Below are 13,093 nucleotides of genomic sequence, written 5' to 3'. Positions count from 1 at the left end.
TGCTGTTTCTATTAGCTGAGCTATAATTAACTAGGTTTGACTTTTTAAATTTGGGGGCAAGTCATTTACCTGCCCTATCACCACTTTCATAATAATTACATTTTGCTTTGTCAGATGTGAAGTGGTTCTCTTCTTATCCATCAGTTCCAGTGATTAGGACCCTCTATTTCAGATCAAGTGCTTGTACTGACATTTTGATCTCAGCAGTTTATGTACTCTTTCTCACTAGCTGACTAAATCTACATTTTTTCCCCTTCCAGAAGAACCATGTGTTTTGATACTTCCAAGGCTAAAAAGATAAAGAAACTTCCCATCGACCTGCAGCTCAGCGAAGTACCCTGGGTGGATTGATATCAACCTGGAATTCTCTTGGTGTTTGCACGTCTGCCTTCCCAAGAATTTGGTGTCTCCTTTTTGGAACCAGGAAACAAGAAAACCCCACACAGAGGTATGTTGCATGTTAGACCACAAGTCAAGGCTCTGATTCAAAGTGTTTCGCAGAGTAGGATTCTTTAACACACTTCTGTATTCTGGTAAAACTTCTCCACTCCCCATTACACCATCATCTGTGGTATGCCATCATTCATTTGAGATGAGTGTTTCACACTGACAGAGATTTCCAGAGTGACAGTCACAATGGCATTGTTGGGTGTATGGCCCCATTAATGGCCTCGCAGATCACCTGCATCATTCTGTGATGGACTGATGCACAAGTGCCAGCCCAAGGGCCCAATTCCTAATCAGCAGATACAAGGAAGGTATCAGAAAATAAGTAAGTAATTACAAATCCATGTCTTGAATGAGAGAGCAGATCAAAGGGGACTGGCTGTATGAGAGGAGAGATTATTCCTCCTTCGCTGACAATGTCACTGTCTCTTGCTGGAAGAGGAGCATGGCTGGGGGCGTTGGTTTGTTTGGGCTGAGTCAGCAGCCTTTTTCTTTGCGTCTTAAAGCATGATTAGCTGAGTGGTTCCTCACAGCAGTGCTTCTGGCACTTCAGTGTCCTGGGCTGGCAAGAGAAGCCTGGTGTACACTCTTGCTGTGACCCTATAACTGTTATAGGATTGCTTTCTGTTTGGTGCATGTTTCATGGTGAGCTTTTCTACCTTAATTCAGTGCTTCATATCTCATGGGCTGATAAGGATTGGGAAAAAGCTGAGAGTAAGTGACATCACAAGATAACCACCCTTTCTGGTAGGCTATGTCTCGATGTATGATAAGCCATATACTGTTTTTCTAAATTTGAAGGAGGTAAATTATAAATATAATTAGGTATTAAAGAGGGGGAGGTAAAGTGGGAAAGGCAGAGAAAAACTGATAGTTTTCTGGTTTACTTCAAACCAAAGATTATTGACTTTTTTGAGTCAGTCTAGAAATGGCTACTAGAAATGAATAATCAATGTATTTTCAAAGGAAAAATGAAACCAGTACCCATTCTCTCCTTTTTTCTTTTCCTTTGGAACTGGCATTTCGTAGTCATTTCCTTTAATGCTAATTAGTAGTAATTAGAGAAGAAACACGGTTTGGGATCTCGCAAAAAGCCCTGATTTATTTGTAATTATTGTTATAGTTTCACATTTTCTTCCTTTGCCCTCTTCCATTTGCACTCCTCCTTGTTAGAGTAAAATAGCCATGTAAAAGGTATCAGCGCTAATTATATGATCGCTCTGAGCCTTCCGCCACCACAGTATTTGGAGCTTTTTGTGCCAAAGGAATGCTTCAATGCAGAAAGCGGAGCAATGCACTTGGTGGGCACAGAGGCTGTTTGGCATGTTCAGGTGAACTATTGCAGTTACCATAACTTGGCAAATATGTGTATTTTCTGTAATACCTTAAGTTCAGTGGTTTTAATCCCTGCATTTGTAAGGGTTTTGACAAAACACATTTGAAGGGCTAACGGAATGCACAGGTGACTTGGGTTCACACAATTTCATGGCTTTGTTGCTTGTGCTTATTTTTGAAGGCTAAGGAGATGGCATGAAGAGAAGGACCTTTTGCGCACACACACTGGAAATTTTGTGTTGATGCACGAGTATGTTCTGACATTTAACTGAGAGTTTATTCAGGGTATCTTTTAAATTATAACTTTATTTAGTAGCAAAAGAGTGAAAGCATCTCAATTAACCATATTTCTAATTTTCATTAAGGTTTACTACCCTCGTGACAGATGGGGAACTATTAACATAACTTATTTCTAATTCTTGTGATTATTACAAATAGTGCTTTTCTCCTGCACAACATTTTATCTGAAGAGCTAGAACAGCATGTGTCGGCATGGGAAATAGACTCTCAGTCCTGCATCCAGGTCTTCTGATCATAGCCTCTGGATATTATATTCCACAAAATGCAAAAGCTTCTAATAGGTACTCATAACTTCCAGCAGATGAAAATGAAATTAGACTTGATCAAATGTCTAAATTAAAATACCTTATTCTATTTAGGCTTCTTGATTAATTATTTTACAACTATTTTTCCAATCTTTAAGTGTTCTCTAAATTAGCAGTATTTCCTCTAATCTTCAGATTTCTCCTAAGAGGTAGGTCCTGTATCTGCGCCAGTTGAAATGGGAATAGGAGCTTGCTCACACAGAAATCACACCTTTGAAGACAGAGATTTAACCTTCTGATAGTGTACGTGCCAGATAAATTCACTTGCCTGCAACCAGCAGCAGGACAAGGATTTCTTACTATATACTTGAAAGTTTGAATTCACAAAGATTAAAAGAAAAAAAGAAAGAGAAAATATACAAATGACTTCCAAGAAACATGAGAGAGAAAAGAAGGAAGTGGGTCTTTTGTCTGTTATTTCATGCTTTTTTTTCCTCATTTAAAGGAAAAACAGTAACATTGTTGTGGTAAACTCGTAATAGTATGGAATGAAAGAAAGTCTGTCAGTCTGCGGTGAAAAATAAGCAATCTCAGCTTTGTAAATCAATTCTTTTTCAAGTAAATACAGTTTTAGGAAGATTTATTTGCTCTACCCCATGAGATTGATTGGAGTTTTGAGGTCTTGGCACCTCCAAAGTTCAAATTTAAAATCTTTTTAATAGCCATCGTCTTTCAGGATAGGGAATGCTGAGATTCTGAGGTGCTGGAGAGAGTTGCCTGTGCTGTGTGTCGGTTTGCAAATGTGTTCTCCAAGGCTCAGAACAGACATGGAAACCATGGGGGAGGAAACATCCCTACTGACTTGGCAGTGCTGCTCTTTGTTCTGGTCCATGCACACAGCCCTGCATTGTTCCAACCACTGCACAGCTGTGGTTTAGCTTTTCTGGTGGCTAACGTGATAGCAGCTGACCAGATCAGATGTAGGTGAGGTTCCTCAGCAGAAACTGGTTACTTCTCACGCAGTGGGCTGCATGCCTGCTGCTGCTTTTTCCAAATGCCTCTCCAGCTCACAGGCAGTCGCTGCCCACCGTTCTTTTCCCAGCTTCTGCTGCCACGGGGCTTGGGCTGACTTGTGCCATCCAGACTGGGGGGTTGCTCTTACCTACCCCATCATAGCTGTCTTAATGCGCCTCTTCCATTTGCAATTTCTGTGCTTCTTCCCCCACTACCCCTTCAAAAAGACAAGCCTTGCTATCACTGTCCAAATCCGTACTTGTGAGTAATTTCTAGCTTGGGAATTCTTTTTCATTTTCCTTAAGTATGTAATGCGCTGGCGGAGATTTGAGTGACCTGAGCAAGTCTATGCTGCAGGCTTTTCCATGGCCTACACTAATCTGTTATTCCAGCCTTACATTTGTCTTGCACACGGAATGACAGTCTGCTGAATTGCTTGCTGATTTCCCTCAGACACGCACACACAGACAAGAATCCTTTAGGGAATATAAAAACTTACAAATGCTTTTGAAACAAGATATATAAAGCATGGTCTTTAGTGGAATCAGCTGGTATGTTTTTCACTCTAGCAACTGGCTTAACAGTAACAGGTTTTTTTCTCCATTGGACGCTTGTCTTCATCCTCATGAAATTTTCGTTTCACCTTCTTCAGTAGCCTTATGAATATTTTAAATTGTCTTCTACTGGCAGTACTCCTCTTACACATTATTTCCCCTAAGATCAGTTCTCCATTTCACGTGCTACTCATTTGGCAAATGTCTTACTCTGAACAATCATGCAGTCCACAATTTAGCTAAGCATTCTTCAGCTTGGAGAGGCTGAAGAGCAATGTGCACAGTGAGCTCATTCACAAGTATCCTGTGACTCTAGGTATAGCAAAGGAAGGGAACAAACCTGCATCTATTCTGTGCACATGTGTAGATTTTTATTGGTAACTTCTGTATCAGTTGTTTTAAATGTATTTTGTGCTGGGGCGTAAGTGCAGAATAGCAAGCTAGTGCAAGCTGCAGTGTACATTTGGAACAGTTGGCTGCTCCCTGGTAAATACCAATGCATGGGTATCCACAATAAAATGTAATGGAGACTTTCACCATGTCCAATGTCCGTACACAGATTCTATTGAAGCAAAGATGATGTATGTTATTTTTCCTCGTCTAATATAATTCTGTCTCACTTCACTTTATAGTCATTTTTCATTGTTCATTAACACTAGTAGTCCATAAGGTGTTTTATTAAACTGTCTTTCACTGGAGGATCTTAAAATTTACTTACACTATATGGTGCCCAAGAGAGACAGTTCAGAAATATATCTCACAGGAATTGCTTCAAACATTGTGGAAAGGTATCTTCTCTAAGACAGAGTGCAAAATACACAAAACAGTGTGCAGTGGTATGCAAAATGGTTTCCAATAATATGGAAAGGAAAATTACATGCAGTTGAACCTGATACTATCAATCTCACCTTTTTTTTCAGATGAATCCTAAAGAATTTTTATGCATTAATTTAAAAGCAAAAATTTACATCATGTTGTCATCATACTAATATTCTGAATGCAGGCACAAAATTTGCACAGTGAAGTTCCCTGAAAATTAAAGTCACTGAAAAGGTTCTAGGATAACACAGATGGTGCAAACCCACCGATTTAATTCAGTTTCGACACAGCACCCTATGCGTTCATTGTCTGACCTAGGCAGGCAGTTGTTCCGTTGCTGTTAGTCATGTAAGCACTTCTGTTATCATGTGCACTTTTTCTATATTTCAACCAGTTGTTACACATAGAAGCATTTGATTTCTCTTAATGTTTAGGGGTAAAAGGAGCTTCTGCTGAATGTACCTAGAAACAGTAGCCCTAATATCTCTTTAAAACAGGGTTAAAGATAGAGAGGGCCTTCAGACCAGTAGTAAAGGCATTTTAGTTCTTTTGTAACGTACTTTCTGCAATGTACTTTTGATGAAAGCACTTGTCAATAGGCATGGACTTGCCGTTAACTCGTTTGGGTTTGAATTAATCTGTTCCTCATTTTGTATGTTCTTTCTGAAAATATTTTTTATTTATATTTAAATATTGATCATTTTATGCTTGCATAACATTTTGGGTGATAGTTATTCATTTCTTATAATTTGGAAATAACTACTAAGGCCAGAATTTTAAGTTATTAATTTCTTACTACTTATTTCTGTCCATAAGGTAGCATTTTCAGACAGCATTGAATTGTGATTTTTTTTTAAATCAGTGATTCTTAATCTTTATAGAAGGTGTGAAGTCTAGAAGACAAGCTGAAGGTTTTGCTGCTGTGGTTCAGTATCTGGAGAAATAGTGTGCTGGTGCCGCCAGCTCGGTGCCTGGCTTTCCATTGAGTGGTGGAGATGTAACGCTTGGGTTTATGTGCTGTGTTTAGACAGCATTCAGATAAGGGTCTGGTACAGAGGGTCAGTTCTCTAAAACTTGAGTCTAATGGGTTCAGTCATTAAAACCCTCAGGCTTGACCATTTTGAGCAGTGAATTTATGAAAGGGATACTGAGGGAAGGAAGCTTGATGAGATTAGAAGAAGAAAAAACGTGTCTGCTATGTTGTGGAAGACAAACAGGATGGGTATGCTGCTCTGGTCTTTGAGTTGTTTGGAAGTGGCAACAAAACATATTTATATAGACATGGTAACAACAGATGAGTGGCCAGCAGGCCTAGAGGAAGTCTGATGAAAAGCTGGCAAAGCACTCGGACTGTGGAGTGGGAGGTAACTGGGAGCACAGGACGAGTGGAGGTGATAAAGGCAGAGCATGTCTCTTCCTCTTTGTACTGCTGCTATTCAGAATCTGGGGTGGGTGTCTTCTCCTATCGCTATGCAGTGGATGGCTCTTCTGTCTTCTTGATATAGGGTTGAAAAAATTACTTGGATTTCCTGTAAGAGCTCCAAATTCTGCAAAAGAGTGCTTTTCACAGGGCTTTTTTGGCACTATAGAGAATGAACTGATTTGGGGGTTTGGTTTTTTTGTTGTTGTTGTTGATTGGTTTTTTTTTTTTGCTTGCTTTTTTTTTTAATTCTAACTGAAGAGAAGCAAAATATCAATATTCTCCATATGACAGCTTTCTGTAAAATGCTGAGGCAGATATTTTAAGTACTTATTTGTATATTTTAGCAAGACTGTCTCTCATTTCAATTCAGGGTAAAAATAGGTTGTAGTCATTTAAATGCACTGTGTAGCAGACATTTTACCATCTAGAGCATTATTTGTTGAACAGGAAGTGAAAGAATAATTTTTCTGATGGTATTGCAGAAATACAAAATATTAAGAATCTATTAAAAAAAAAAAAAAGCTATTTCTTGTACTTCTGATTAACTAATATTTTGGCATTAGGTACTGTGTTGCCTCAGTGGAATCTTAAATTTCCCTAAGTGAACCAGCAGTGAAATTCTGTGGACAGAAGTCAAGACTACAAAAACCTTTTTAAGCTACTGAACTGATGCAACTTTCAGATATTTGGGGGTGTATTTTGCATGTTGCATATAGAGATATGTGTGAGTTAACTATGGTCCTGTAGTCCTGAAATATTCACATTATGCACAAACTTGTCTGAGTATGAATACCATCAAAATCTAGTGCATTCAAATCATGGCTTCCCAAACAAATGTTATTTCTCTGTTTCAGAACTCAGGTCTAAACATGTCTGATCTTAGTTCAGACCCAGATCTAAATTTTACAGCTGAGACCTATCTTCCCTATTCAAATGTACCCTTATCCATAGTGGATCAGTCTCAAATCTGCAAGAAAAATGGATGATATTTCAAAGCAAATGTTAATTGTATCTGTAATACTACCCCGTGCTATTTGCTTTGAAAGTCTTTCTTTAAATGTGAGTAAAAACAATTTTAAAATTTTGTCCTCTGTGATCAAATTGGTTCTCTGACAGCTCTGTTTGCATAATCAATCTGTTGCATTCTGTTCTTATAGTTTGTGGCTTTCAAAAGTAATTTTCCTCAAAAAAAATATGTAAATCTCTATACGCCCCTGCAGAAAATCCAATTCAATTGGGATTAGATTTATTTTTCAAATGTTTTCTTTTTGCTCTTCACAGCTGAAATGAGAAATATTTCTATTGCTTTGTGTGCCAGAATAATTTGGCTTTTGTGTTCTCTACAAGGGAACCTGTTTCCACCATGTGATCCTCTCCCTCAGCTCAGTTCAAGTTTCCAACATAAGAATAAGAAGACATTTTTAGATTTTTTTTGATGCTATGTAGTTCTTATATTTGCTCCACACAGATATATATGGAAATAATAGCCAGTGAAATAGAGCAAAGGTGTGATGCATTTGCATATAACAGATACTTACTGTTCTCTTCCCACAAATGTGTTTCTTTGGGTTTTAATTTACTGTCTTAGGCCCCTAAGCAATCTCAAACAGCCAGCAATTAAAGCTCTGCAGAAAATGTTTCCATTTCCCCTAAGTATGGAATTTCCCCTAATCTTTCATACGTTAGCATAGTGGGTGGCTTGCTCCTGGTGTGTTTTTAAAGTTACACCTCAAAACAATGATGATCTATCTGTAAGTAACGAAGTGACTCGTGGAAAGAAAGTGGTGGCAACAGAAGTGCAATTGTCTGTCTGTATTTATGTATATGAGAAGTCTGGAGCCCAGTTTCAGTACAAGGCAGTAGGAGCTGAAATGCCACAGTAGCTGTAAACTCATCTGCTCCATCCCAACTTGAAGCCTGTCTTTGCCTTCCCAGACAGACTGGCTGCCCTTCTCTATTCCTGGCTCTGGTCCTTTATCTTCTCCTTCAGCCCTTCGCCCAAGTTCTTGACCAGCTTCGCTGTGCTCCCACAGGACCTTGAGACCTGGTCCCTTCTGCTCCACTCCATTTTTTTCTCTGTTCTTTATCTCTTCACTTCTCATGTGCCTGGATGTTACACATCCCATGTGTGCTATATCATCATAGTTCATGTGCTCTTAGTTCCACTGACGTGAAATCACCGTTAGTCACTGGCAGAATATGTGGCAGTGCAGCTTACTGCTTATTGGCACCAGCCAACTATCCCAAGTTGCTGTTTTTCCTTTGCTAAAGGTTAAATGATCAGGCAGCCTGGAAAAAAAAAATAGGGCCAGTTCTGAATTTCACCATGGCACAAAAGACATGGCCATGTAGGAAATACAGCTCAATATAGGAAATACATTTCATTGGCATTCTTCTGATGCAACACCCTGCAGATCTCTGCCAGAGTGCTATGAAAAGAAATACTACAGTTCTCTTTAAAAGCAGGCTGTGAGAAAGAGAAGGTATGGAAGATTTTTCCAGCCATACAGCAGAGGATGGATTTAAACTCAAACAAAATGGCAAGCTGCATATATTTCTTAAACTCATGACATTTATTTAACAACATTTGTGCTCTGGTTGGATAAATCATGGAAAGCAATGTTCTGTCACAAAGGTAGTCCATGGTTAATGCTGAATAACTACTTTTCCAAGCACCTCTTGCTACTCCTAAGAAGCTAGAAGTAGCTGCTTACTCTTCATTATACAATTATCAGGTTCTAATCCTTTTATGCACCATAATCTAGCTTTAGGCCTTTCCCCGTCCATAGCTATGCATCTAATTGAGTTTACTTAGGAAGTGAATTATGCACTTGTCAGTAACAAAACTGACAGCCTCATTTGTCTGGTTCTCAAACAGCTAGCCATGCAAACAGCCATAATATCTGGCACAATCTTGCTATTTATCTGTCAGCTCAACATTTTTTCCCTCATTGTCTGTCTAAAATACCTTCTATCACTAAAACAATTTACAGGCTTTTATGACTTCCTGAAAGGTAGGAGAGTCTGTAGAGGTAATGTCAGTGTGGTATTCAACAACACAAACTTCTGTAGTTATTGTAGTAATCTGTATTTTTTTAAGGGAATTTTGTTTACCCAAATGAGTCTACTCAGAATCTAACAGCAATAGGGGCTGCCACTCTATTTCAGTTCTGTTCAGAGAAATGGTGCAAGCAAACCACAGGAAGCGAAGCACTCCTCCCTTTGAAGTCAATGTTGAATCTGGAAATGGAGATATAAAATACAATTTTGCCATTGACTCAGGTTGAAGTAATAAAATCCAAAAGGCAGTTCTTTGATGCAAGGAGCTTTCAAACAAAAAAGAAAGGAAGAGGGAAACGATGGATACAGTGGAGGGACAATATCTTAGATGAACAATAGAGAGAAAACTCGCATAGTTTAGATGCGGCTCTGAGTCATTGAAAGTGCTTGGTTGATGCAGAGTCTGGTGGTACAGTCACCGTGATACTAAGAAGCGTATTGAGTATGGAGTCCTGTCACCCCTTCTCTTTCATTGCAAAGAGGAGAGTTGAGGTAACTCAACTACAGTCCTACCCAGGCTAACAGCACTTGCCATGCTCAGCGAGCCTACAGGGAGGGTGTCCAAGAAGTGGCCACTAAAAGGAAACTGATGTGTAAATAAAAGTAATAATATGAAATAAAGGAATATTATGTATGTATAGCCAGACACAACTATATCAGATACCCCAGTGGATCAGCAGCAGCACAGCCCAGAACTGGTGAGCACCCCACAGTGAAGAAAACCTTTAGGTAAGAATACAGAATGTTCCAGACTGAGCGCGGGGTGTGATGGGATACACAGAATGAAACGGAGAGAAGGATGGTCCATTTCCTGCCTCCCTGAACAAGCCTGCATTCTTGCAAATGCGTTTCACTGTCACTGTGAAAGACATTGTCCTTCTTCAGGGTGGAAAGATCTTTTAATTGACCAGTATTATCGTTTCAGATTGGTGATGCCAGGGTTAAATCACGTCTGTGCCTCAGATGGAAGTGTAAAATAACGACCCGTGGGTGCAGGAGCAGGCACACATTTCTTATAAAATAGGTGCATAATAAAAAAGCAAGCTAATCTCTGATGTTTTCAAATTCGTGAGTGTCTGCTGTTGCTACCTCGTATTCCAGTAATGCTGCCATGTCTAGAAGTGTGTATATATCACTGATGCAAGGATGGTAACATCATGTCTAAATGAGGGACTAGCTCAGATTTCAGTACCAGCACGTTTGACATAGGAGCATTTTATCCTTGAAGACTAAATATAGAGTTTGACCCTCATGCATATGAAAGAGGAAGCCTTTGTCTGGGTGAAGGCTGACTTGTTGTGGTACAGTTCTACTCTGTTCAGCAAAAATTGTGTATTAGGCTACATTAGCCTGCAGCAGCGGTTTGTTTTGGTTTTGTTGTTTTGCTTGTACTGCAGAAGTGTAAAAAGGAAGTGTGGATTTAGATACTTACTAATGGTGCCATTATGCCATATAATTTGGCTGTTTTCACCATTTCTTTAGCTTCCGTGAGATTGGATTCACAATATATCATAACTGAGTTAAAAAGCATTGCAACAGAGTTATGGTATAACATAAAAATCATTTGCAAGCATGACTGGCACTGCCTAACACTTGCCGGAATAGTAACAACCTTTATTTCTCAGGACACTAGAGGTTTTTTTAGTCTGTAACTCAAAATGAGAAATTTCAGCTTCTGAAGATTTTTAGAAATGATTTTTTTTTTTACAAACTTTTAGAAACAATGCAGCAAAAAGGTTGGTATTTTTATATAGTGCCTGTGTCTTTCCAGGTGCTGATTGCAGTTTATCTGACTAACCAAGAAGGGCAATAAGTCATACTTCAGTATTTTCATCAGAATCTGTCTAGTCATTTTAATTCCAAATAGTTTTCTTGGGCAATATAAAATTAGAAAGATAAAAGAAATTAAGGATTGGTCCAGGCAGTAAGCATTTTCAAATATGCTTATACCTGTGACTGTAATCAATAATCATATTAATAGACATGGTACCCTTCTAATTGAAGTATATTATTTCTTAAATAAAGATGAATGTATTTAAAATATTTTTTTCAGATTTAGTGCATAAAAGTAATGCTTCTGAGTCAGAGAATGGCTAACAATGGATCATCACAATTCATTTTACTTGAACAATGCCTCATCTCAGAACTATACATTTCTTCTCAACAACTAAGTGAGGTTATCTCAATATAACTAAAACCAGAATTTAGACACACACACACAAAAAAAAAAAAAAAAGCCATGAAAAAGTAAAAGTTTAACTAGGATATCACTTGCTTTTTATTTCATGCCACTGAAGTATTCAGGTATCCAAGAGCACTCAAGCACGATCATTAAGCACAAAAGTATTACTGAATATCAGTGACTCCAGATAAACAGAGAGAAATATAACCTGCTGTGTTACAGAAAATTTGCATAGACTAATAGTTTGTACATGATTTTTTGTGTTACAGAACCCCATTAAACTGAAAATCTAGGTATGTTTTATTACATATGAATCAACGGTAAAAATCCCATTATCAGAGTAATAGTTTTGTGGTGGATAAGGCATGATCAGAATACGCTGTCTTTATTATCTATACTAATGTCAGCTTTCCATTTGCTGATAATCTCTAAAAACAGTTTTTATTAGGAGATCAAGCAAATGTTATTTGGGAGAAATACATACATTCTGATACATATGCCATTGTTGAATTTGCTTTTTCCTCCTTAAGTTTCAAATATGTGTTTCCCCAGTAAATTCCCTGTGGTATATACATTTTTGTTTAAAACATGTAACTGCTCTTCTTCTCTGAGGCAAAATTGCTTTTTATTTTAATTTCCTTTTGGATAAAACTTTAATCTACATTTGCGAGAGGCAGAAGAAGTTCTATAGTGGGATCACCGTTGGAAAATTCTCTTGGATTTTTTTTTTTCCAGAATAAAATTAAAGTTTAAGATTTTATATAAGGGAAGAGATACCCTACTGAAGCATATCTTCCTCTTGTTGCCTTTTTCAACCATGCCAAAATTATATTCTTTTAACTTTATTTTCTTATTTATACACTTTCAAGACACATCAAAACTCAACATCATTTAACCAAATATTCTATTGATAACAAGTATTGCATCATTCTTACTTTGCTGCAGTATCTAATGCTGTTTACCAGCAGATGAACCTCAGACTTCTGTAGGTTAGAGACAAGTGCGGACATCTCTAATCTTTCTTCTCTGAGCAGAAAATGTTAGGCAAGCCAGTTCTTCCCCCCAGCTCTTCACAGAGGAAGTCCAGAGGTTCAGCTCTTTTCGTTTCCCGAGCTGAGACGTATTAAGCTGTTGTTGGAAATGATACGCCATAAAGAGCAGTAGTACAGGGACAGCATAAATATTACCTTAAAATACCATTTTCAAACTGAAACTTAGTAGAACTGCGTTGAAGAATTTGTCTGAATTTTAATGGGAAGAGAGAGCTTGTTGTAGAAAATTAACATAAACACAGATAAGTCACTAAGACAAGTACTTTTTATATCTGTCATTTTATACCAGAGGTATGTGACCTCTGCTCACACTAGAAATGTGCTGTCTTTGCTGCATCTAAATATCCAAATAGTAGGGGCTGCTGGAATGTCACCCTCTTTCTGCACAGCACCAGAAGCTTGTCTGTTCTTATCAGAATCTAATTTGGCAACAGTGATGCACACACACGACTTTGAGGTTTGATTATTGCAATTCATTATAGCTAGGAATGAAGCCATTTGCCTTGAGACAGCTCCAGCTATATCAACCCACTCACTCAGCAGCCAGAGCTGCCAGCTCCCTGCTATCAACTTTCTGCCCTAATCTCTGGCCCAGCTCCCTGCAGAATACACAATCCAATTCCAGGGGCTGATCTTTCTGGACGGGCACGGGCTGCCTGATG

At 38.4% G+C, this 13,093-nt stretch overlaps 1 protein-coding gene across 1 annotated transcript in view; it reads left to right on the top strand.

Annotated features, from left to right (window-relative positions):
- The first annotated feature begins 314 nt into the window (after positions 1-314).
- SLC39A10 (solute carrier family 39 member 10) overlaps positions 315-13,093 on the top strand; it is a 120,404-nt gene continuing 107,625 nt past the window's right edge. Inside the window, exon 1 of the mRNA XM_066999939.1 lies at positions 315-448. The gene's annotated coding sequence lies outside the window, so the exon portion shown is untranslated. The remainder of the gene's footprint in view (positions 449-13,093) is intronic.

Source organism: Anser cygnoides, chromosome 6 (genome assembly GCF_040182565.1).
Source record: "Anser cygnoides isolate HZ-2024a breed goose chromosome 6, Taihu_goose_T2T_genome, whole genome shotgun sequence".
NCBI classification, from domain to species: Eukaryota; Metazoa; Chordata; class Aves; order Anseriformes; family Anatidae; genus Anser; species Anser cygnoides.
Note: the sequence above shows the minus strand (reverse complement) of the source record. Positions and strands in the feature narration are given on the sequence as shown.